The sequence below is a fragment of the Mauremys mutica genome, unplaced genomic scaffold, assembly GCF_020497125.1.
Source record: "Mauremys mutica isolate MM-2020 ecotype Southern unplaced genomic scaffold, ASM2049712v1 Super-Scaffold_100583, whole genome shotgun sequence".
NCBI lineage: Eukaryota > Metazoa > Chordata > Testudines > Geoemydidae > Mauremys > Mauremys mutica.
The window spans coordinates 522,922-546,063 of NW_025423350.1; positions in this window are offsets into that span (position 1 = coordinate 522,922).

Here is a 23,142-nt window from a genome sequence, read left to right on the forward strand (position 1 = left end):
AAATCTTGCTTAATCTAAAAGTTTAGGATTTAGAATGCATGATTACTTATTTTCTTAATTAACTATCTCTGACCTTTATGCCTACCACTTATAATCACTTAAAATCTATCTTCTGTAGTTAATAAATTTATTTTAATGTTTTATCCTTAACAGTGAGTTTGTCTAAAGTGCTTGGGGAATCTGCCCAGATTAAAAGGCTGGTGCATCTCCAGCACCAGCTGGAGAATGTCTCTAGTAATAGTACAGCAGGCACTTGATCCCAGGTCTCCCAAGTCCCAGCCTAGTGCCTCTGGACCATCCTTCTGAAGGCTTTTCCTTCCTTCTCGCTCAGGGATAGCTCATTGAATGTGGCTGTGGCATTTCAGGGGGGATGGGAGGAGGAGCTGATATAATTTATGCCATTTTAATTTTTATGATGGAAGCACTTGAAAAATAAGTGATAAAAAATGCATCCCAGTGCAGAGTATCAGTTAATAGCTTGACATGGAAGGAAAGGAGTGGAACATAGGAATGGCCTTACTTGACCAAACCCTAGGTCCAGCTGGTCCAGTAACGTGTCTCTGAGAATGCCCATAGCAGATGCTTCAGAGAAAGGTGTAAGAAACCCTGCAGGCAAGAGACGTGGGGTAATCTGCCCCCCATGGAAGTTCAACAATCAGAAATTGGCTTAAACCCAGAACCATGAGGCTTTATATGCCTTCCAAAAGTCAAGGTCAAACAGAAATTATTTCAGGGAAGTTCTATGGCCTGTGCTCCGCAGGACGTCAGATTACATGAACACAGTGCTCACTTCCGGCTTCAAAAGTCATGAATATTCATATTGGCATTAACTATGATCATTCTAGATATTCTTGTTGTCCTTTAAAGTGTCTTCAAATCTTGCCACTGGAGCAAAGCACTACAGTAGTTTGGCATGTCTCTAAGAACAGAATGAAAGGTTTGGGTAGTTCATCCGCACATCTGTAAATCATGTGATTTCTTGAAATAAATAATATCACCATCGTGAAACAAACTGATTGAGTTTTATTGTAGTTCTCCCATAAAACATTTTGAAAGTATATAAAAATGTCCAAATTCAAACCGCAGGTCCAAAAGCGAGCACAAACAACTACTTTACATTCAGATGGAGAAGATAGCAGTACAAAAGCCTATGGAGAAAACCAGCTGAAAGCTGATGACAAAATGGAGTAAGCAAGAGCATAAAGAATCAATTTGATGCAAATAATCTGGTGTTAGCATACACAGGAACAGTAGGGTAGATACAGGGATTGGAAATGTCACATTGTTTCCACTGCATGTCTACCAGCTACGCTACAAAGATAAACCAGTAATTGGTGCACCTTTCTGCAAGATTAATACACCCTTTCGTCATCTAATGACATTGCATTTTACATTATGGTCTAATAGACATAAACTGCTCACAGTAGGCACCAAAGCTGCTTTATAAATCAGTTGCCACTAATGGAAGGTAAGCATTGACAATAAATGTATTATTTTTACTATGAATACATCATATAGTTTTAATCCACAAGAGTTTTGGTTTTGTCACTTATAATTCTTCTCTCTCCTTGCAGTGGTAAAAACATCATTTTTATATGAAATATGTCAAACTGCATTTTTCAACTTATACTATTTCTTGTTGTCAGATAGGTTACTTATAGCATTGTTCTTTCAGACTTTACTGGATGGAGATATGCAAAAAAAGCTGAAGTCACATTCAGCCACTACAGATATTTAGTCAACAAGACCATTTTATTTTTAGCACTGCCTTTTACCCATCTATCAAACTTTTTCCAAAAACTGTGCCTTGATCACACAGTAGATAATATGCATAGAGAACCTACCCCATGCACTAGCAGAATGTTAACTCTTAATCCAAACATCTCAATCACTAGACTTGTCTTCTTTCCCAGAGGCAAAATATGACAATGAATTTACTGTCTGTTGTCTCTGGGTTTGAACTTCTAATTCATCGAATAGACTGATGCAGCAATGTTTAAAAACAGCATGTGGGAGGTTAAAGAAAAAACACCCACTAAAGTATATGATTTAGGTTGTCATCTGAACAAATAGTATTCTATAAACCCCTGAAAGCAAATTAGACAATGTGCAATACACCTGGCAACATGATTGCCTGTTTGGAGCATACATCATTAGCCTTATTGATTCCTCCAGAGCATATGGAGAGTAACTTTTCTGTGTCCTTCATTAGGTGCAATCTTGTTTTACTGCATATTTTAGTTTGTAACCTGCCAACGATAGACGTGAAGCAACTGCTGTTGCATAACAACCTGACAGCAAACTTCCAGTCCCACTGAAAATACTGGTTTGTGGATTCGAGATGTGGTAGGTGAAGGACAGAGGTTGTGTGTGGAGAAGCTGCTACTCTTCTTTAAGGAAGTGGAATGTGACTGGAAACAGCAGAAGGCCTAGCTCCCTTTTAGAAGGCAGGGTAGTGGACTGTGGGGGCCAGAACAAATCGTGGCAAGCTGATTGTTGCATTATGTAATGTTTAAATAACAGTATATCAGCGTATTTCTACACAGCAACTAGACACCTATGGATGGCCTGTGCCAACTAACTCAGGCTCATGGGGCTCGGGCTGCAGGGCTGTTTCATTGCAGTGTAGATTTCCAGGCTCAGGCTCTAGGACCCTGTAAGGTGGGAGGGTCCCACAGCTCAGGCTCCAGCCCAAGCCTGGAAATCTACATAGCAATGAAATAGCCCTGCAGCCCAAGCTCCGTGCACGAGTCAGCTGGCACGGGCTAGCCACTGGTGTCTAATTGTTGTGTAGACAAACCCCATATGCTAAATACAAGTGCTCATCGCTATAATGCAAAGAACACCACACCTGGGAGGGACGACCTCCAGCGTCCGGGCTGAGGCCTCCTGGACAAGAGTGCCAAAAAAAATTCTCCATAAATTTAAGCTCCTAAATTCGTATGTGGACACTTAAAGAAATGGCTGTATTCTCAAAAGTGCTGTGCACCCAAGAAGCTCCCATTAAGTCAATGGAAACTGTTAGGTGCTTAGCCTGTATCTCGTGGGCTGTTTGTTCATCACTTTACATGCTGTGTGCAGGATGAGTCCAACACAGAGCTCAGTGAAGGCCATGGAAAGATTCTCACTAACTTCAGTGGGTTTGGGATCAGGCCCCTACACATTAATGAATAATACAGTAAGTCAATAAATGGTGGGGAGGAAATTGCAAAATCATTTCAGGTGTAAACGGACTTGTTATTTTCCTCATCCATCTCTAGGATCTTAATTACAATTGTTCCCATTGCAAGGGCAACATGTTACCGGGGTTTAACCAGAGCAGCCGCAGGAGCATCAAAAGGAGGTGAATAGTCCTGTGACTGAGTCACATGAGGAAATTAAGGGACCACCCCTACAAACTTATATGATCACATGTGATTGCTAGTCATGTCAATATTTCCACTGATGCTTCCCCTTAACAGTGGGGCACAAGGGATAAAATGAATGGAATAAAAGACAAACCTATAAGAATTATCTTCCACCTGGTAGTTTTGATTGGTGTGTGCCTGTACTATAAGGGGAGGGTTGTGGCTTGCTACAACATTCCGTTATACATGGGGGCGTGGAGGGAATCATGTATCAGAGGGGTAGCCGTGTTAGTCTGGTTCTGTAGAAGCAGCAAAGAATCCTGTGGCACCTTATAGACTAACAGACATTTTGCAGCATGAGCTTTCGTGGGAGAATACCCACTTCTTCGGATGCAAGTAGTGGAAATTTCCAGGGGCAGGTTTATATATGCAAGCAAGAAGCAAGCTAGAGATAACGAGGTTAGATCAATCAGGGAGGATGAGGCCCTGTTCTAGCAGTTGAGGTGTGAAAACCAAGGGAGGAGAAACTGGTTCTGTAGTTGGCAAGCCATTCACAGTCTTTGTTTAATCCTGAGCTGATGGTGTCAAATTTGCAGATGAACTGGAGCTCAGCAGTTTCTCTTTGAAGTCTGGTCCTAAAGTTTTTTTGCTGCAGGATGGCCACCTTAAGATCTGCTATTGTGTGGCCAGGGAGGTTGAAGTGTTCTCCTACAGATTTTTATATATATCCATTCCTAATGTCTGATTTGTGTCCATTTATCCTTTTCCTTAGAGACTGTCCAGTTTGGCCGATGTACATAGCAGAGGGGCATTGCTGGCATATGATGGCATATATTACATTGGTGGATGTGCAGGTGAATGAACTGGTGATGGTGTGGCTGATCTGGTTAGGTCCTGTGATGGTGTTGCTGGTGTAGATATGTGGGCAGAGTTGGCATTGAGGTTTGTTGCATGGATTGGTTCCTGAGCTAGAGTTACTATGGTGTGGTGTGCAGTTGCTGGTGAGAATATGCTTCAGGTTGGCAGGTTGTCTCTGGGCGAGGACTGGCCTGCCACCCAAGGCCTGTGAAAGTGTGGGATCATTGTCCAGGATGGGTTGTAGATCCCTGATGATGCATTGGAGGGGATTTAGCTGGGGACTGTATGTGATGGCCAGTGGAGTCCTGTTGGTTTCTTTCTTGGGTTTGTCTTGCAGTAGGAGGCTTCTGGGTACACGTCTGGCTCTGCTGATCTGTTTCCTTATTTCCTCGTGTGGGTACTGTAGTTTTGAGAATGCTTGGTGGAGATTTTCTAGGTGTTGGTCTCTGTCTGCGGGGTTAGAGCAGATACGGTTGTACCTCAGTGCTTGGCTGTAGACAATGGATCTTGTGGTGTGTCCGGGATGGAAGCTGGAGGCATGAAGGTAGGCATAGCGGTCGGTAGGTTTTCGGTATAGGGTGGTGTTAATGTGACCATCACTTATTTGCACCTTGGTGTCTAGGAAGTGGACCTCCCGTGTAGATTGGTCCAGGCTGAGGTTGATGGAGGGGTGGAATTTTTCCAGAGTCTCCTTCCAATGGGTCCAGATGATGAAGATGTCATCAATGTAGCATAGGTAGAGAAGGGGTGTGAGTGGATGGGAGCTGAGGAAGCGTTGTTCCAGGTCGCCCATATAAATATTGGCATATTGTGGGGCCATGCGGGTGCCCATAGCGGTGCCACTGATCTGGAGATATATATTGTCATTAAATTTGAAATAGTTGTGTGTGAGGATAAAGGCACAGAGCTCAGCAACCAGTTGTGCTGTGGCATCATCAGGGATACTGTTCCTGATAGCTTGTATTCCATCAGTGTGTGGGATGTTTGTGTAGAGAGCCTCTACATCCATGGTGGCTAGGATGGTGTATTCTGGAAGGTCACCAATGCATTGTAGTTTCCTCAGGAAATCAGTGGTGTCACGGAGATAGCTGGGAGTGCTGGTAACATAGGGTCTGAGTAGAGAGTCTACATATCCAGACAGTCCTTCAGTGAGAGTGCCAATGCCCGAGATGATGGGGCGTCCAGGATTTCCGGGTTTGTGGATCTTGGGTAGTAGATAGAATAACCCTGGTCGGGGCTCTAAGGGTATGTTGATTTGTTCCAGAGTTAGTGTAGGGAGTGTCCTGAGTAGATGGTGCAGTTTCTTAGTGTATTCCTCAGTGGGATCTGAGGGAAGTAGCCTGTAAAATTTGGTATTGGAGAGTTGTCTGGCGGCCTCCTTTTGGTAGTCAGACCTGTTCATGATGACAACAGCACCTCCTTTATCAGCCTCTTTGATTATAATGTCAGGATGGTTTCTGAGGCTGTGGATGGCATTGCGTTCTGCACGACTTAGGTTGTGAGACAAGCAATGTTGTTTTTCCACAATTTCTGTCTGTGCACATCGGCGGAACCATTCAATGTATAGGTCCAGACTGTCATTTCGACCCTCAGGAGGAGTCCATGTGGAGTTCTTCTTCTTGTGCTGTTGGTGGGAGGGTAACTGTGTATCAGTGCGCTGTTCAGTGTTGTCCTGGAATCATATTTGGAATTAGCACATGAAGAAGCCTTCAAAGTGTAAATGAGCAGAGACTCATGTAAAATTGATACAGGGAGACAGTGCATAATTCTGCCACTGTAACAGGCAGCAAAAATATCACCATTTAGGAAAGCCTCTTGCTGCATTTCAGATAAAATCACGCTGCCGCAAGTTGGTAGGTGAACTGAGAAAAGACATTCTCAACCTTGATGGTGACACAATATCACAATCTCATGTGATGTGACATATTAGCTGACACATTTTTCGATGTCGTACTATCATATCACAAAGACTAAAAAGTGAAATAATGGCAGTCATATGTCTGGATTACAAACAAAATAGTATGTTGGCCCTCTCACCCAAGCTGACAAGCTCTCAGTGCAGAACAGTGTTTGCTATCAGAGTTGAAGCCGCCTGTTGTTATTCTTGCTTAGTTTATTTTCCTATTCTTAGCTGGCAAAGCTAGGCTTGCCCCTGAAAGCATCTGGGATATCTCTGATTGACTGGAAGAACACTTATTAATGAAGACTTGAAAACAGGACCATTTAAGCTGCAAGAATTCCCACTAAGCAAGTATAATATACAGAACACCAGTCGCTGCCTGACAACCAGTGCAAACAGCTTGTTGTTATTAATTATTGCTCCTCTGTTTTCTTTCTTCTGCCATGAATTGATGTTCCTGCCCCACCTGTGGGAAATCCAGAGCCCTCTGTAAATGAAGATAACTAGAGGGCATGGATCTTATTGTTACCCCTGTTTGACTTCAACAGTTAGCCAATTTGTGTGGTCTGGCAGCCTGTTTCTGCTAGGAGGAGAAATTGATGATGGGCTCGGGTATATCTTTGATGCAGTCCTGTTTATTTGCAAAATGTCCTGCTTTCCTGAAAACCGCAAGAACAAACATGTGAGGGTCTCTTTGCTCACATCTCTCCACCCAGCACTTAGCCCAAAATCACTTGTTCTCTCACTCAGCTTTTTTTTCCAGGGTCACTCTACCAGTGCTTTTGTGGCTGAGCCCTTGGTATTCTGCTGCCTTCTTTCTTAGCTTCTTTGGCCTTTCTCTTACTGACACACACAAACATCCCTCCACCAAACAGCAAATCCCCTCCATCCACATAGCTCAGTTTCTGCTTTCCGTGTGCCTTTCTTTCGAGCAATGACACATGCCTGTGTTTTGGGTGACAGCTCCAAATGGTTTGGCTACCTGATTCCATAAAGGAGCTTAATTGTTTCTTTCTTTCTTTTATCCCAAGGGAAGGGCAGCTGTTACATCCACAAGCGTCAACCAGGTTTAACCTAAGCCACAACATTATTACTTGCATATCTATACCTGCCTCTGGAAAAGACGGTTACTCACCTGTAGTAACTGTTGTTCTTCGAGATGTGTTGCTCCTATCCATTCCAGTTAGGTGTGCGCACCGCGCGTGCACAGCAACTCGGAACTTTTTTACCCTAGCAACACCGGCGGGCCGGCTGGCGCCCCCTGGAGTGGCGCCGCCATGGCGCGAGTTATATACCCCAGCCGGCCCATCCGCTCCTCAGTTCCTTCTTGCCGGCTACTCCGACAGTGGGGAAGGAGGGCGGGTCTGGAATGGATAGGAGCAACACATCTCGAAGAACAACAGTTACTACAGGTGAGTAACCGTCTTTTTTTCTTCGAGTGATTGCTCCTATGCATTCCAGTTAGGTGATTCCCAAGCCTTACCTAGGCGGTGGGGTCGGAGTGAGACGTGGCGGAGTATAATACCGCGGAGCCGAAGGCTGCGTCGTCTCGAGACTGCTGCACCAACGCGTAGTGGGAGGCGAAGGTGTGGACCGAAGACCAGGTGGCCGCTCGACAGATGTCCTGGATCGGAACATTGGCCAGGAAGGCAACAGATGAGGCGTGCGCCCTCGTCGAGTGTGCAGTGATGCGGCCTGGTGGTACGCGAGCCAGCTCGTAGCAGGTCCGGATACACGCAGTGACCCAGGAGGAAATCTGCTGGGAGGATATCGGCTCTCCCTTCATGCGGTCAGCAACCGCTACGAACAGCTGGGGCAAACGCCGGAAGGGCTTAGTCCGCTCGATGTAGAAAGCGAGCGCTCTGCGGACGTCGAGGGTATGCAGCTGCTGTTCCTGAGGCGAGGCATGCGGCTTCGGGAAGAACACCGGGAGGAAGATCTCCTGGTTGAGATGGAAAGCTGACACTACCTTCAGGAGGAAGGCCGGATGAGGGCGAAGCTGTACCTTGTCCCCATGGAAGACCGTGTATGGCGGATTAACCGTTAGAGCGCGAAGCTCAGAAACTCGCCTCGCTGATGTAATGGTAACGAGGAAGGCCGTCTTCCAAGAGAGGTAGAGCAGGGAGCACGTGGCTAAGGGCTTGAACGGAGGACCCATCAGCTTGGCCAACACGAGGTTCAAATCCCAGGACGGGGCAGGGCGCCGCACCGGCGGGTACATGCGGTCCAGGCCCTTGAGGAAGCGGGAAACCATCTGGTTCGAGAAGATGGACCGACCTTCCACAGAGGGACTAAAGGCGGATACCGCTGCCAGGTGAACTCTCAAGGAGGAGACCGCCAGACCTTGCTCCTTAAGGTGCCAGAGTTAGTCCAGGATGGTAGGGACCGGGACCAGGAATAGATTAAGACCTCGATGATCACACCAGAGTGCAAACCTCTTCCACTTCGCTAGGTAAGTGGAGCGAGTGGAAGGCTTTCTGCTCTCGAGCAGGACTTGTTGAACCGCTGCAGAACAGCCCCTCTCCGCGTGGGTCAGCCACTCAGGTACCAAGCTGTAAGATGGAGGGACTGCAGGTTCGGATGGCGGAGTCTGCCGAAGTTCTGAGTGATGAGGTCCGGCCACAACGGAAGGGGGATGGGTTCCCGAACGGAGAGCTCGAGCAGCAGGGTGTACCAGTGCTGCCTCGGCCAGGCCGGTGCTACGAGTATGACGTGGGCTCTGTCCCTCCGAAGCTCCAGGAGCACTCAGTGCACGATCGGGAACGGAGGGAAGGCGTAGAGGAGGCGATCTGTCCAGGGGTAAAGGAAGGCGTCCGACAGGGCGCCTGGTGAGCGACCCTGGTATGAACAAAACAGGTGGCACTTCCTGTTCTCTCTGGAGGCGAATAGGTCTACTTGGGGAAACCCCCACCTCCGGAAGATTGTGTGGACGACATGTGGACGGAGGGACCACTCGTGGGAGAGGAACGACCTGCTGAGATGGTCGGCCAGCGTGTTCTGCACTCCCGGAAGAAAGGATGCTTCCAGGTGAATTGAGTGAGTCACGCAGAAGTCCCACAGGAGCATCGCTTCCTCGCAGAGTGGGGAGGAGCGGGCTCCGCCCTGCTTGTTCACGTAGAACATCGCGGTGGTGTTGTCCGTGAATACTGTCACAGAACGGCGCTGCAGGTGGGTGCAGAATGTGCGACAGGCCAGGCGGATGGCGCGCAGCTCGCGGACATTGATGTGCAGGGCGAGCTCCTGGGGCGACCACAGGCCCTGCGTGTGGAGATCGCCCAGGTGGGCCCCCCAACCGAGTGCTGAGGCATCCGTGGTCAGAGTGACGGACGGGCGAGGAGGGTGGAACGGGACTCCGGCACACACGACCTCCGGGTTGAGCCACCAGTTGAGGGACTCGAGGGTCGTCCTGGCGACCGTGACCACCATGTCGATGGGGTCTCGATGTGGCCGGTACACCGACGCGAGCCACGACTGGAACGGACGAAGGTGAAGCCGCGCGTACGCGGTGACATACGTGCACGACGCCATGTGGCCCAGGAGGCGGAGGCAGGAGCGCACCGTCGTGGTGGGGAAGGCGACGAGGTCCCGGATGATGGAGACCATCGTCTGGTGCCGAGCGTGAGGGAGACAGGCTCTGGCCACCGTGGAGTCGAGGACCGCCCCGATGAACTCCACCCGCTGTGTCGGAATCAAAGTGGACTTCTCGGTGTTGATGAGAAGACCGAGCCGCTGAAAGAGAGACAGGATTTCTGCCATCTGGTCCATCACAAGTTGCCGGGACTGACCTCGAACCAGCCAGTCGTCGAGATACGGGTAAACGTGCATCTGACGACGTCGGAGGGCTGCGGCGACTACTGCCATGCATTTGGTAAACACCCTCGGGGCGGTGGAAAGTCTGAACGGCAACACGGCGAACTGGTAGTGGGTGTCGTTGACCACAAACCGAAGGTAACGACGATGGGGAGGATAGATTGCGACATGGAAGTACGCGTCCTTCATGTCGAGGGCGGCAAACCAGTCTCCCGGATCCAGAGAGGGAATGATGATCCCCAGGGTGACCATGTGAAACTTGGGCTTGAGCAGGTACTTGTTCAGCTCGCGAAGGTCCAGGATAGGACGCAGCCCGCCTTTCACTTTGGGGATGAGAAAATAACGGGAGTAGAATCCCCTGCCCCGCCTGTCTTGAGGCACTGCTTCTATGGCACCCACGCTCAACAGAGTCTGGACCTCTTGTAAGAGGACTTGCTCGTGAGAGGGGTCACTGAAGAGGGACAGGGAGGGTGGGTGGGAAGGAGGGGGCGAAACAAATTGCAGGCGGTATCCCGACTGGACTGTTTGAAGCACCCAGTTGTCTGTTGTTAATTGGGACCACGCCGAAAAGAAATGGGAAAGGCGGTTGTAAAATAACGGGGAAGGATCCGGTAGGGAGAGTGATGGGCCATCCTCGAGCGTCCCATCAAAAGGCCTGCTTAGCCCCCTGAGGGGCCTTGGAAGTGGCCTGGCCCTGGTTGCGGCGGTTGCCGGACGGACGACGGCGATTTTGGGCCGGTCGTCGGCTATTGTAAGGTTGATACCGAGACTGATAGGCCGGTCGGGAGGGCTGTGGACGGAAGGGCCTGCGCTGCGTCGCCGGCGTATGCATGCCTAGAGTACGTATCGCAATACGGCCGTACTTCAAAGTCTGGATTAGAGAATCCGTCTTTTCCGAGAAAAGCCCCTTTGTGTCGAAAGGCAGGTCCTGTAGTGTATATTGGACCTCCGGCGGCAGGGTGGAAGACTGCAGCCAGGCAATACGCTGCATCGTCACACCGGATGCCAAGGTCCTAGCACCTGAGTCCGCAGCGTCGAGGGCAGCTGTGATGGAGGATCTAGACGACCTCCTCCCCTCCTCCAACATCGCCGCGAACTCCTGGCGGGAGGCTGTCGGCAGGAGCTCAGTAAATTTCGCCAGGGACGTCAAGATATCAAAGACATACCTGGCGAGGAGGACCATCTGATTGGCTATCCTCATTTGTAGGCCTCCAGCGGAATAGACCTTTCGGCCTAGCAGGTCCATACGCCGTGCGTCCTTTGATTTGGGCGCAGGGGCCGGTTGGCCGTGCCGTTCCCTATCATTAACCGACTGGACTACCAGGGAGTCCGGGGTCGGATGCGTGTACAAATATTCATAGCCCGTGGGAGGGACAGAGTACTTGCGTTCAACGCCACGGGCTGTAGGAGGCACGGACGCAGGCGTCTGCCAGATAGTGGTGGCATTCTTTTGCACTGTTCGTACAAAAGGCAGCGCAACTCGCACAGGCATGTCTGCCCCAACAACGTTTGTAATGGGGTCCTCGTCTTCCTGTACCTCCTCTATCGGCAGGGCCATAGCCGTCGCCACGCGGCGAAGGAGGTCTTGGTGAGCCTTTACATCAATGGGTGGAGGCTCCTTTGTCGCCGCTCCGGCCACCGCTTCATCAGGCGAGGACGAGGAGGACAAGCCCTGGATGACCGCCTCCAAAGAGGGGTCCGCTGCATGCTTGTCGGGGGGGGGGGCGGGCTGCGCGTGGCCCTGGGGCTCCGACGGTATAGCATCCGCAGCCGGTGGCGAAGGGGCCGGTCGGGTGATTGTCGCCTCTGGAACCCTGCGCTCGGACGCGGGAGGCCTTGGTGGAAAGGGCACCCCCTGAGCCTCATACTGGGCCCATGGAACCCAGAAGCCCCACGGCTGTGCCCCTTGAGGATGGCCTTGTGGGGTAGGTGGCAGGAGTCCGTAGCCTTCCGTGCCAGAAGCGACCGACGCGGGCCGAGATGGCCATGGAGGTGCCGAGGCGCTGACAGAGTGCGCTGCAGAATGAGGCAGTCCGTCCCCGGATGGTAGGGAAGAGCGATGTTGTTGCGCTCGGTACCGGGAAGGCGACCGGGAGTGACATCCGTCACGGTGCCGGGAGCTCGACCGGTGCCGGAAGCTCGACCAGTGCCGGGAGCTCGATCGGGACTGAGACCTCCGGTGCCGTGAACGGTCGCGCGAGTCGCGGTGCCGGGACGGCGATCTCTGACGGTGCCGACGCGATGGCGACCTGGACCTCGTGCGGCGTCGGAAGTACGACCGGTACCGCGATGACGAGCGGTACCGGGACTGCGACCGACGTTTCGACGGCGATCGGTACCGCGATGGCGAGCGGTGCCGAGATCGCGAGCGACGGGACGGAGACCTGCCGTAGGACCGGGAACGAGACCGGGACCGGGTGCGTCGTCCATGTCGCCTGTCCAGGGACAGTGGCCGGGTCAATCTGGCCGGCTTTCCCGCCGACACGACAGCCCGCACCGGCGGTGCCGGGGGCCGGAGGCCTGGTGCCTCTCTGAGCTGAATCAGCTCTCGCGCGGAGGAGAATGTCTCCGGCGTTGACGGCAGCCGGGGCTCAACCACGGACAGCACCGGGGAGCGTGGCAGCGCCGGACTCGACGGGCCTTGCGGCGCCGGAGTCAAAGGTCCGGTGCACGGCTTGTGCACGGGCACCGCGGGGGCCGCAGGCTGCGCAACCGCTTTCGCAGAGTCCTCAGCGCGAACCTGAGCCAGTGCCTTCGCCAGCCTCTGCTTCTTCGAGGGTGAAAGTGAGCGGTGCCGAGACTTCGTAACCACTTTCTGAATCGGCGGTGCCGCAGAGCTGGAGCGACTCAGTGCCGCCGGTGCGCTCTGCACCGAGGCAGCTCGCGGTGCCGGCGCGGACGGTGCCGGTGGCTGAAGCGACGCCTCCATCAAGATCTGCTTCAAGCGGATATCCCGCTCTTTCCAGGTCCGCGGTTTAAAAGTAGAACAGAGCGAACACTTGTCTGTTCTGTGCCCTTCGCCCAGGCAACGAAGACAGGCATCGTGCGGGTCTCCGATGGGCATAGGCCCCTGGCACGCCGCGCAGGGCTTAAAGCCCGGTGCTTTGGGCATGAGCCCGCACCGGGTGAGGCAAAAGGGGAACCCCCCCCCTTTTACCTTATCTATTTACACTAACTATCTAACTAAGTAACTGTTAAACTAACCACTAAACTAACTATATACAAACAAGAAGCGAGAGCTAGGGTCGTGGAGAACGAAGAGCACTCCACAGTTCCAACTGGCCGTCACGGGCGGTAAGAAGGAACTGAGGAGCGGACGGGCCGGCTGGGGTATATAACTCACGCCATGGCGGCGCCACTCCAGGGGGCGCCAGCCGGCCCGCCGGTGTTGCTAGGGTAAAAAAGTTCCGAGTTGCTGTGCACGCGCGGCGCGCACACCTAACTGGAATGCATAGGAGCAATCACTCGAAGAAGAAATTTCCACTACATGCATCTGACGAAGTGGGTATTCACCCACAAAAGCTCATGCTCCAATACATCTGTTAGTCTATAAGGTGCCACAGGACTCTTTGCAACATTATTACTGAATCCTTTTCATGTTACACCCAGTGGCTACAAATGAAAGCTAAGCTACGCATGGCATAGGCATCAGGTTTTTCTAACCAGTGCAACAAAACCCATGTATTGTAAAAACACAACTCATCAGGAATTCACATTTCCAAGCAAACTGCTATTAGGACATTCAATTTCATCAAAAGGCTACTTCGCAAACTGCCTAGCTTGTAAGAACCAGAGAGGTTTGGAAAGCTGTGTCCTGTGCTTTTGTAGTACAGTGTGTGGGTAATCAAAAACAGTACTTTACGCACAGCTCAGGAGAGAAGAGGTGCTGAATCCTGTGCTTCAAAGCCCATGGCTATTTGGAAGCTTCAGAACTGAGACATTATGAAGCTCCTTAATCACCAAAATAATCACAGGACGGTGGTGTTGCATTATTCCTCTCTGGGATATTAATGAACACAGCACATTGAAGAATGATGCACATCAGAAGTTTAAGGTCTACAAAATCCATCCACCAAAACCATTTATCCCTCTCCCCATTATTTCCTCTGTCATGCCATTGTAACATGAAGACTAAGAAATGTAGTCACAACTTTCACATCCCCATGTACTCTTACATAGTCAACCAAAATACAGTACATAGTATCCCTTGTGCACAGCATCTGCCATCTTACAGAGATAGTATATACAGAGGCAGCGTATTTAAAAACAACATGCTTTTCTTCAGCGTTGCTACTGAGGTCATGTGCTGGCAAATCCTGCCCTTTCCCTACAGCCCCTGGAGAATCAGAACTGGTGAGGTTCTTTGTGAGCATAGGACTAGGAGGGACCTCCTGGGTCCGTGAGTCCAACCTTGTTGCTATCGCAGGCAAACCCATTATATCATCTCGTTCATGCACTTATCAAGCTCTATCTTAAACCCAATTAGGTTATTTGCTCCCACTCCTCCCATTGGAAGGCCATTCTATAACCTCACTCCTCTGGTAATTAGAAAACTACTAATTTCCAGCCTAAATTTACTCATGGCCAAAGTAATGCTGGGTATGTTGAGACTGGATTTGGGGCTGCACAGGATAAATGAACAAGAGTATTTGGCTTCACTGTATGGTAACTTCCAGGCCAAGTTTCAGCCATTTTATGTAAATTTTGCGCACACAGCCATCCGCACATTCAAGCCCTGAGTTTGTACATGCAGCTGGAAAGGTGATCCCAATGGGCTGATGCATTTTTCATCTCTCTGTCCAATTTACTGAAGCACTCTGACACAGACCCCTTTGCAGATACAAAATGATAAGCCATGGCTGAATATGATTCAGGGTCTCCTGAAATAGCCTGCAAAGCTTTACACATTTTTTAATTTCTTATCACCTTCTTATTATTTATATTGTGGTCGTGCCTAAAAGCCCCAGTCACAGACTGGGTCCCCATTCTGCCCAACACTGTGTGCACAAATAAAGAAAAGAACTTATGACCTAAATAAAAGATGAGAGATAACAGCTAGATACAGACAGACATGGGAGCACAAGACAACTAGGAGACAATGGTGGGATGCAGACAGCTGCTCTTGGTTTGATAGGGAAATGTAGGCTCAGATCCAACCCATGGTCACTTGTGGTATTTGAGAACAATATTAATACACAGATATACAAGGCTCACCTTTTCTTGCCTTTATTTTTGTGCCATAAAAAAAAAGATTTTACCAGAATAGACCAAACTCCAAGCTAGTTTACACAGATATCAGCTGCACTATTCAGAGAGAAATTATAGTAATTTAAAATAAAATGAGTCAAAGTCATTCTTAGATTAATGCAGCCCCTATGCAAGGGATATGCACAGAAAAACTGATGCTAATTAACTTTAAGGGTCTGCTGCAGATCAGTGAAGGACAGGAAATTGAGAGTTAGAACTGAAGCTGCATCCTTAATTTACCTTGCCATGCCTCTTGCTGTGGTGATCATGCACTGTTTGGAGAACTCGGGAAAACCTTGGCCAAAGAGGTAAGATGAGTCTGGAATTCCACCCTTAACATGGGAGTAGGGCTGGATGAAAATATTCCGTTGAAACTGTTTTTCAAAGAGCAACTTATTTTCAACCAATGAAAATTCTCATTAAAGTGTCTGCTTTCTGAGGAAACTTTCAACTTTCCATCAAAAAACTAAACACTCAAAATCTGAAACATTTTGGGTTGGGGGCTGAACATAGAAAAATTTTGGTCAAAACTTAAAAAAAATGTTGATTTGGAAATGGTGCCACAGTATCTCATTGGAGCTGTAGTTAGGATGCTTCATTCCACCATTCTTCTCCATAGGCTAAGTTCCCCAGCCAAACTACATCTCATGCATCACAGCCATGTGCTTCCCATGATACACCTTGGCCTCACAGCAAGAGGAGAGACTGTGGTGCATCATGGGTTTATATTCAAGCCAGGAGCCCACATATAAAAGAGAGAATGAGAGCATGAGGCACTGCAGTGGCCTTTCTGAATCAAAATTTTCAGGTTTTGCTCAAAAATTTTAATTTTTCAGTGTCTTAACAGAAAGTACATATTTTTTACTGAAAATTTTGACAAAAACTTTTTTTTCATTTTTGTCTAAATTTTCAGTGGGAAAAATAATTCCAACTAGCTCTACCTGGAAATTCACTGGGTTTTATTCTTAAGTGAAACTGTTACCCTTCCATTAAAGCTTTTGTAATAATCTTGAGTTTTGTATGTGTGTGTATCTATAGCTACGTCTATACTGGTGTGCATACTTGGGTAGAGGGTCGTGTATATGCTCGTGTATTTACCCCATATCTATGCTGAGTGTCCAACTATGCTGTGCTGTAAGTACCCAGAAGTACATGTGTCCACACTGCCTTTTAGCAAGGTTAGTGCTAGCATTGCAGGGGTGGCATCCCACAGTCCTGTGCATCACAGGAGATGTGGTGATAAATGAAGGGGGGGGGATAACTCCCTTTTATGGACACCCAGCCAGGCAGTTAGGTATAAATTCCCTCTTGGTGGCAGTCCTCTGCTTGCTTTACTTGTAAAGGGTTAACAAAGTCCCCCAAGTAAAGAAAAGGGAACCTGACCAAAAGAGCCAATGGGAAGGTTAGAAAGCAGCTTTCCCTTTGTGTCTGTGGTTATTCTCCAGAGAGCAGAGACACAGAGCAGCAGTGTTGTAAGCAGCTTTAAGCCAGGTATGATCATAAATCATCAGCTCATATCTAGTACTTATCTGGAACTCCCAAATGTGTAAGTAGATCAGGAATGTTTAGAAAGACACGATTAGGGTTATTTCTGTATATTTCTTATGGCTAATGGACTCCTCTGTGCTAACCCCAGAGGCTTTTGTTTGCTTGTAACCTTTAAGCTGAATCCCCAAGAAAGCTATTTCGGGTGCTTAATTTTTGGAATTGCTCTTTTAAAATCTAGCAAAAGCCTAAGTTCCAGATGTATTTTCTTTCTTTTTTGTTTTTAATAAATTTTACCTTTTTTAAGAACAGAATTCAATTTTTGGTGTCTAAAGAGGTTTGTGCATGTTGTTTGATTAGCTGGTAGCAACAGCTAATTTCCTTTGTTTTCTTTCTCAGCTCTTCCCGGGGTGGGGTGGGGTGTGAAAGGCTTGAGGGTACCCCACAGGGAGGAATTCCAAAGTGCACCTTCCTGGGCCTAAGGGAGCCTTTTACATTTGGGTGGTGGCAGCGTTTACCAAGCCAAGGTCAGAGAGAAGCTGTAACCTTGGGAGTTTAATACAAGCCTGGAGTGGCAAGTATTAATTTTTAAAATCCTTGCAGGCCCCCACAAAGCTCACCTTTTCTTGTCTTTATTGCTGGGTCATAAAAAATAGATTTTACCAGAATAGACCAAACGCCAAGCTAGTTTACACAGCTATCAGCTCAAAGTGCCAGAGTGGAGATTCATGCTCTAGGATCCATGTTGATGTGCATTGGTGTAGATACATTTGGCAACAGCAGTTCCCGCTCACCCCTCGCGCCTGCCCACCTTGGTGGAAGACAAAGCAAGTGACCAATGATGTGGTTCTGCTCCTTCTCCCTCATGCAGGACAAATGTGCATGCCCGCACTTAATTTTTGCCAGGCTGAACACCGGCACCTCTAAGCTTGGCAGTTCATAGCACGGCACCTCTGGGCTTGCTGCATCCATTATGAAAGTAAAAAAATTGCTTCAGTCCCTGCACCTTTTTCATTACAAATTAAGCACTGGTGTGTGTGTTGCGTTACATGACCAGTGAGAATCTTGGGTGAATGGACTCAGACCTTTCTCACAAGCCCACGTCTGGTGACTGGGATATTGACTGATCCGTTGATGCCCCAGGACACAGAGATGTAGGAGACTGCCAGTGTCATGACTATATATCCATGGGGGAACACTGCTTCTGAGCTAGGAGAACCAGTGTGGTGGGATCACATCACGATTATGACCAGTGGCTACATAACTTCAGAATGAGGAAGCAGATGTTCACAGAGCTCTGTGAGGAGCTGGTCCCAACCCTACCGCAGCAGAATACTTGATTCCGGCGATCCATACTGATGTAGAAGCAGGTTGCTTTTGCCCTCTGGAAGCTGGCCAAACCAGACAGCTAACAACCAGTCACAAACCACTTAGGGGTGGGGAAGTCCACTGTCAAGGTCTTGGTGGTGCAGGTTTGCAGAGCTATCAACACTCTCATCCACCGTTGGTGGTGGCCATCACCAAAGTTCCAGAAAGTATAGCAGGCCGATGTCTCTCCTGCCGCTGGCCCCCATGTCCCTCTCAGACCCCAGTGCCCTTCTATGTCAGGATTCTGCCCCCACAGTAACCCACAATCTGGGTTCCGTCCAGGGGAACCCCCAACCCCCCACCCCCCATCCCCACCTTGCCTCAGTGGCTTCTGTCAGTCGTCATCTAGCTCCCGCTCCCTGGGGCAGACGGCAGCCTGTAAACCACTCATCATTGGCAAGCGGGGGTTAGACCAGTTGCCTCTGCCTAGCTCTGGGCTGCCCCCTGCAGCCCTAGTACCCTTTTGTGGGCCCTTAACTCAGCCTGCAGCCTGGGGTTTTGCTAGGCTGGAGCTCCCCAGCTCCCTCTGCCCTTCCCCAGCCCTGCTCCACCCTAGATACCCTCCTCAGCTTCCCAGGCAGCCAGGTCCTTCTCTCTCTAGGAAGCTAGAGAAAGTGTGTCTTCCTTCCGGCCCACCGCCCTCTTATAAGGGCCAGCTGGGCCCTGATTGCACTGGCTACAGCTGTGGCTGCTTTCCCAATCAGCCCAGCTTTTCCCCTGCCACAGCCCTCTCCCAGGGCTGCTTTAACCCATTCTGGGCCACAGCAGGGTGACCACCCCACTACACAGCCACACAGAAAAGGTTCATGATGCCAGGGGGCTGAGGAGATCAAGATTTGAAGTGGGGAGGAAGGGACTTTATTCCCCAGAAACAACATGGTTCTGTATGGTGTCTCCATGCCCTCAGTTATTCTAGAGGGCCCCGCATACCCACTCCTACCCTGCCTAATGAAACCCTACCCCAACATTAATGACCCAGCAAAACAGGAACTCAACTTCAAACTAAGCATCTGAAGGATGGTAGTGGAGCATGCCTTTGGATGGCTGAAGGCTCGCTGGAAATGCCAATGCACCTGGTTGGATGCCAATGCACCCAATGCTATCCGCATTATGTGACCTGCTGTGTCCTTCATAAATTGGTGAGACTTTATGACAGAGTGGCCATAGGACAGGACTGGCTTGCAAAGCCTTTACAGACATCCTGGTACTGTGAAAGTTCAGACTGGTGGGGATTCCCAGCAGGCCATGGAAATCAGGGATGTAATTTGTGCCCCCATCTTGGAACAGCGGACAGGCAGAGGGTGACCTCAGCCTTGTCCCAAAGAAAGCACCACACCCCACCTAACTGCTGTAAAAACACAACAGGGAACATTCCCACTCACTTGTGTTTCAACACACAGTCCCCACCCCAAGCCCCCCTGAAGGTCATTAGCAGGTTGTCTAGGTCCTCTTCTTATTGGATGCGGACGTTGCCTGGCCAATTTGTGGCAGCCTTATCCCTGAAATGCAGAGCCCTCAGACCACCATCCAATCGTATCAGAAGGCAGCTGTCAGTGATGTGAGACCTTGTCTGTCTTTGGTCACAGCCACACGTGGGATCCTCTCATTGTCTCCAGGGGTAAAGCTAGCTGTGCATGGAGCCTGGCCCACTCGAAATCGGTTCAGAAGGGACCATGAGTGACATGGCAGATCAAAGCCGGGTACGCACGTGGTGAGGTCAGTTGTAAGAGACTGGTTTCTCACATCAGCTGCGGACCATATTGACATCGCAGAGAAATCTGGGTAAGGCAAAACTGGTGCCTCAATGACAAACACTCTCTTGAGTGGTCAAAGAGGTCTGTGTATAGTGGTAGGTTCGGGTTTGCTCTGATCGTCTCAACCATTCCGGCTGTAGCATCTTCACAATAGATGCATTGGGAAGCGATGTTGCTTAACATGGCGGAGCCACGTAATAGTGTGGGTCGTGTCATCCCAGTTACAATGTGCATGGTGGAATATAGTTGTGTGTCAACAGACTTGAGGCAATACAAATGGAGCCTGTAAACGGTCGGACTCACCCCTGCGGCGCCTCCTACTGGTTACTCCGCAACTTAGCTCTTTTTCCAGTCCGGAGCGCCCTCTGCAGGCTGGTGATCCACCTGCTTTACTCTCAGCCCCGTGTCCCTCCCTGGACCCGGTGCCCCTTTTACTCTAACTGGGTCTCCCCCTCTCAGGGGAACCCCCGCCACCACGCTATCCCCACTTGCCTCAGGATGGCTACGGCTCAGTCACTATCGAGCCCCATATCCTGGGACAGACTGCAGTGTCAACCTTCTCATCACCAGCAACGGGGTTCAGACCTGCTGCTTTGCCTATCCTTAGGTTGCCCCCTGCAAACCCCAGTACCTCTTAGCCCCGTACTAGGCCGCAGGCCTGGGGCTTTCCTAGGCTGGAGCTTTCCCCAGCCCCTCAGCCTTTTCCCCATCCTGCTTTACCCTAGGTACTTATCTTAACGTCTAAGCAGCCAGGCCCATCTCTCTCTAACCACAGAGAGAGACTCTCTGGCTTCCGGGCTGATCTGGCCTTTTATAAGGCCCTGGGCTCAGTTTGGGGCGTGGCCCCCAGCTGCCGCCACTTCCCCAATCAGCTCAGCTCTGTCAGGCCACATTTTAAACCCCTTAAAACCCCGGAGCAGGGTCCACCCTGCTACACACCTCCCCCCTTAAAACCCCCACCCCTGGGGATCATGGGGCCTTCTGGCCTGTGCGGCCCGGAGGTGTCCTGCCAGCCGCGCCTGCTTCTCCTCACTGTCTTTCAGTTTGCAGGCCAGGGCTTCCTTCTCTTCGCGGACTTTTCGGAGCTCCGCCACGGCTGTTTTCCACGCCTGCTCCATGGTGTCCCCCAGGCCCTCTTCCCTCAGGGTCTGGGTTCCCACGGTCACTTGGTCCACCCCCACCTGGGTCCCGGCCTCCTGCTGGGCCCAGTCCATTTGGGTCTCTCTCTCGGTGACCGACAGGGTGATGGTCTGGGTCCCGGCCTCCTGCGGGGTCCCCACGATTGCCATCTCCGCTGGTGCCACCTCCCCGGGGTCCAGCGTGGCCCCCTCCGGACCTCCCGGCACCTTCTTTGGCCGATCCTCAGCTTTCCTGAGGGGGCAGTGCCTCCTAATATGGCCCAGCTTCTGGCAGCCCCAGCAGGCTCTCTGCCTCTTCACTGCCTTGGGCCTTCTCTGTCTCTTCACGGGCCTAGCCTTTCCTGGGCTGCCCTGCCACTTGCTTGCTGGGCCTGGACAGTCCCTCCAAAAGTGGCCCGTCTGCCCACAAGTCCAACATGCTGGCAGCTGCCTGGGTTCCCTCACCCGGCAGGCTGCCCGAGGGACCTGCCACTGCCCCTTCTCTGGGTGAGACACCCTGCTCCCAGCCCAGTAGGGACAGTCCCTCTTTATGTGTCCTCGCCTTGCACAGGCATAACATGTCTGGCGCTCAGCCGTGGGCCTCCTGGTCCCGGCCCTGCGCCTCCCCAATCTGTCTCCACGCCTCTGGAACTCTGTCCTGAGGAACTTCACCAGGGCCCGCTGTTCCTCCATCAGCTGGCCCAACTGTCTTTGGAGGGCCCATTGCACCTCCTGCAGTCCCTGTGGGTCCTCAGCCCCCTTTCGCTGGGGTGCTGCCTCGAAACCCCACCCATGGACTACGCCTGGAGTCTCCGCAAAGAAGACCCCGGGATAACAGGGATCCATCACTCTCTTGGGTTCCCTGCCCTGGCCCCTTGTATCAGGGGCAGTTCTTTACTCTTGCCTGGCTTGCCATATGTAAACGGTCGGACTCACCCCTGCGGCGCCTCCTACTGGTTACTCCGCAACTTAGCTCTTTTTCCAGTCCGGAGCGCCCTCTGCAGGCTGGTGATCCACCTGCTTTACTCTCAGCCCCATGTCCCTCCCTGGACCCGGTGCCCCTTTTACTCTAACTGGGTCTCCTCCTCTCAGGGGAACCCCCGCCACCACGCTATCCCCACCTGCCTCAGGATGGCTACTGCTCAGTCACTATCGAGCCCCATATCCTGGGACAGACTGCAGTGTCAGCCTTCTCATCACCAGCAACGGGGTTCAGACCTGCTGCTTTGCCTATCCTTAGGTTGCCCCCTGCAAACCCCAGTACCTCTTAGCCCCGTACTAGGCCGCAGGCCTGGGGCTTTCCTAGGCTGGAGCTTTCCCCAGCCTTTTCCCCATCCTGCTTTACCCTAGGTACTTATCTTAGTGCCTAAGCAGCCAGGCCCATCTCTCTCTAACCACAGAGAGAGACTCTCTGGCTTCCTGGCTGATCTGGCCTTTTATAAGGCCCTGGGCTCAGTTTGGGGCGTGGCCCCCAGCTGTAGCCACTTCCCCAATCAGCTCAGCTCTGTCAGGCCACATTTTAAACCCCTTAAAACCCCAGAGCAGGGTCCACCCTGCTACAGAGCCAGACCAGAGCACAGTATTGTGCTGCAGAGTAACAGGAGGCTAAAATGGAGGATCAGAGAGTTTGAGCATTTGCTCCCCCTCAAGTGTCAGCCAATTTACTTATAAAGCTGTTACATGACCTCACCTCCGTTTTCTTCAGGTGATGAAAATATGTGAGAGATCTATCTAGGTAGACTGGGTAGGATTCATGTTTCAAGTGATGTCCATTGAGAAAGATATTCAGTTATTGGGCTGCTCTGGTGTCGTAATGATGGAACACACTCAAAACTGTCTCAGTCACCTTGGTTGTAAAGGCCACCCACTCCAGTATAGGGCCATGTTAATCAAGTCAGCATTTAGGGCATCTTCAAGTTCTGGGAACAAGTGTGCTTGAACACCTAAGCAAATGTGGCCTGCTTATGTGGCCTGTATCTTGCAGGAGGTCAGACTAGATGATCATAATGGTCCCTTCTGATCTTGAATTCTATGATTCTATTAAATGTCATCTGCCTATGAGAACTTGCAGGACCGGGTAAGTAGGAGGTCATTTGTGTACAGGTTGGAAAGCATTGGTGCCAGCACAGAGAACATAAGAACGGCCATACCATGACGATGGTCAGACCAATTGTCCATTGAGCCCAGTATCCTGTCTTCCGATAGTGGCCAATGCCAGGTGCTTCAGAAGGAATTAACAGAACAGGTAATCATCA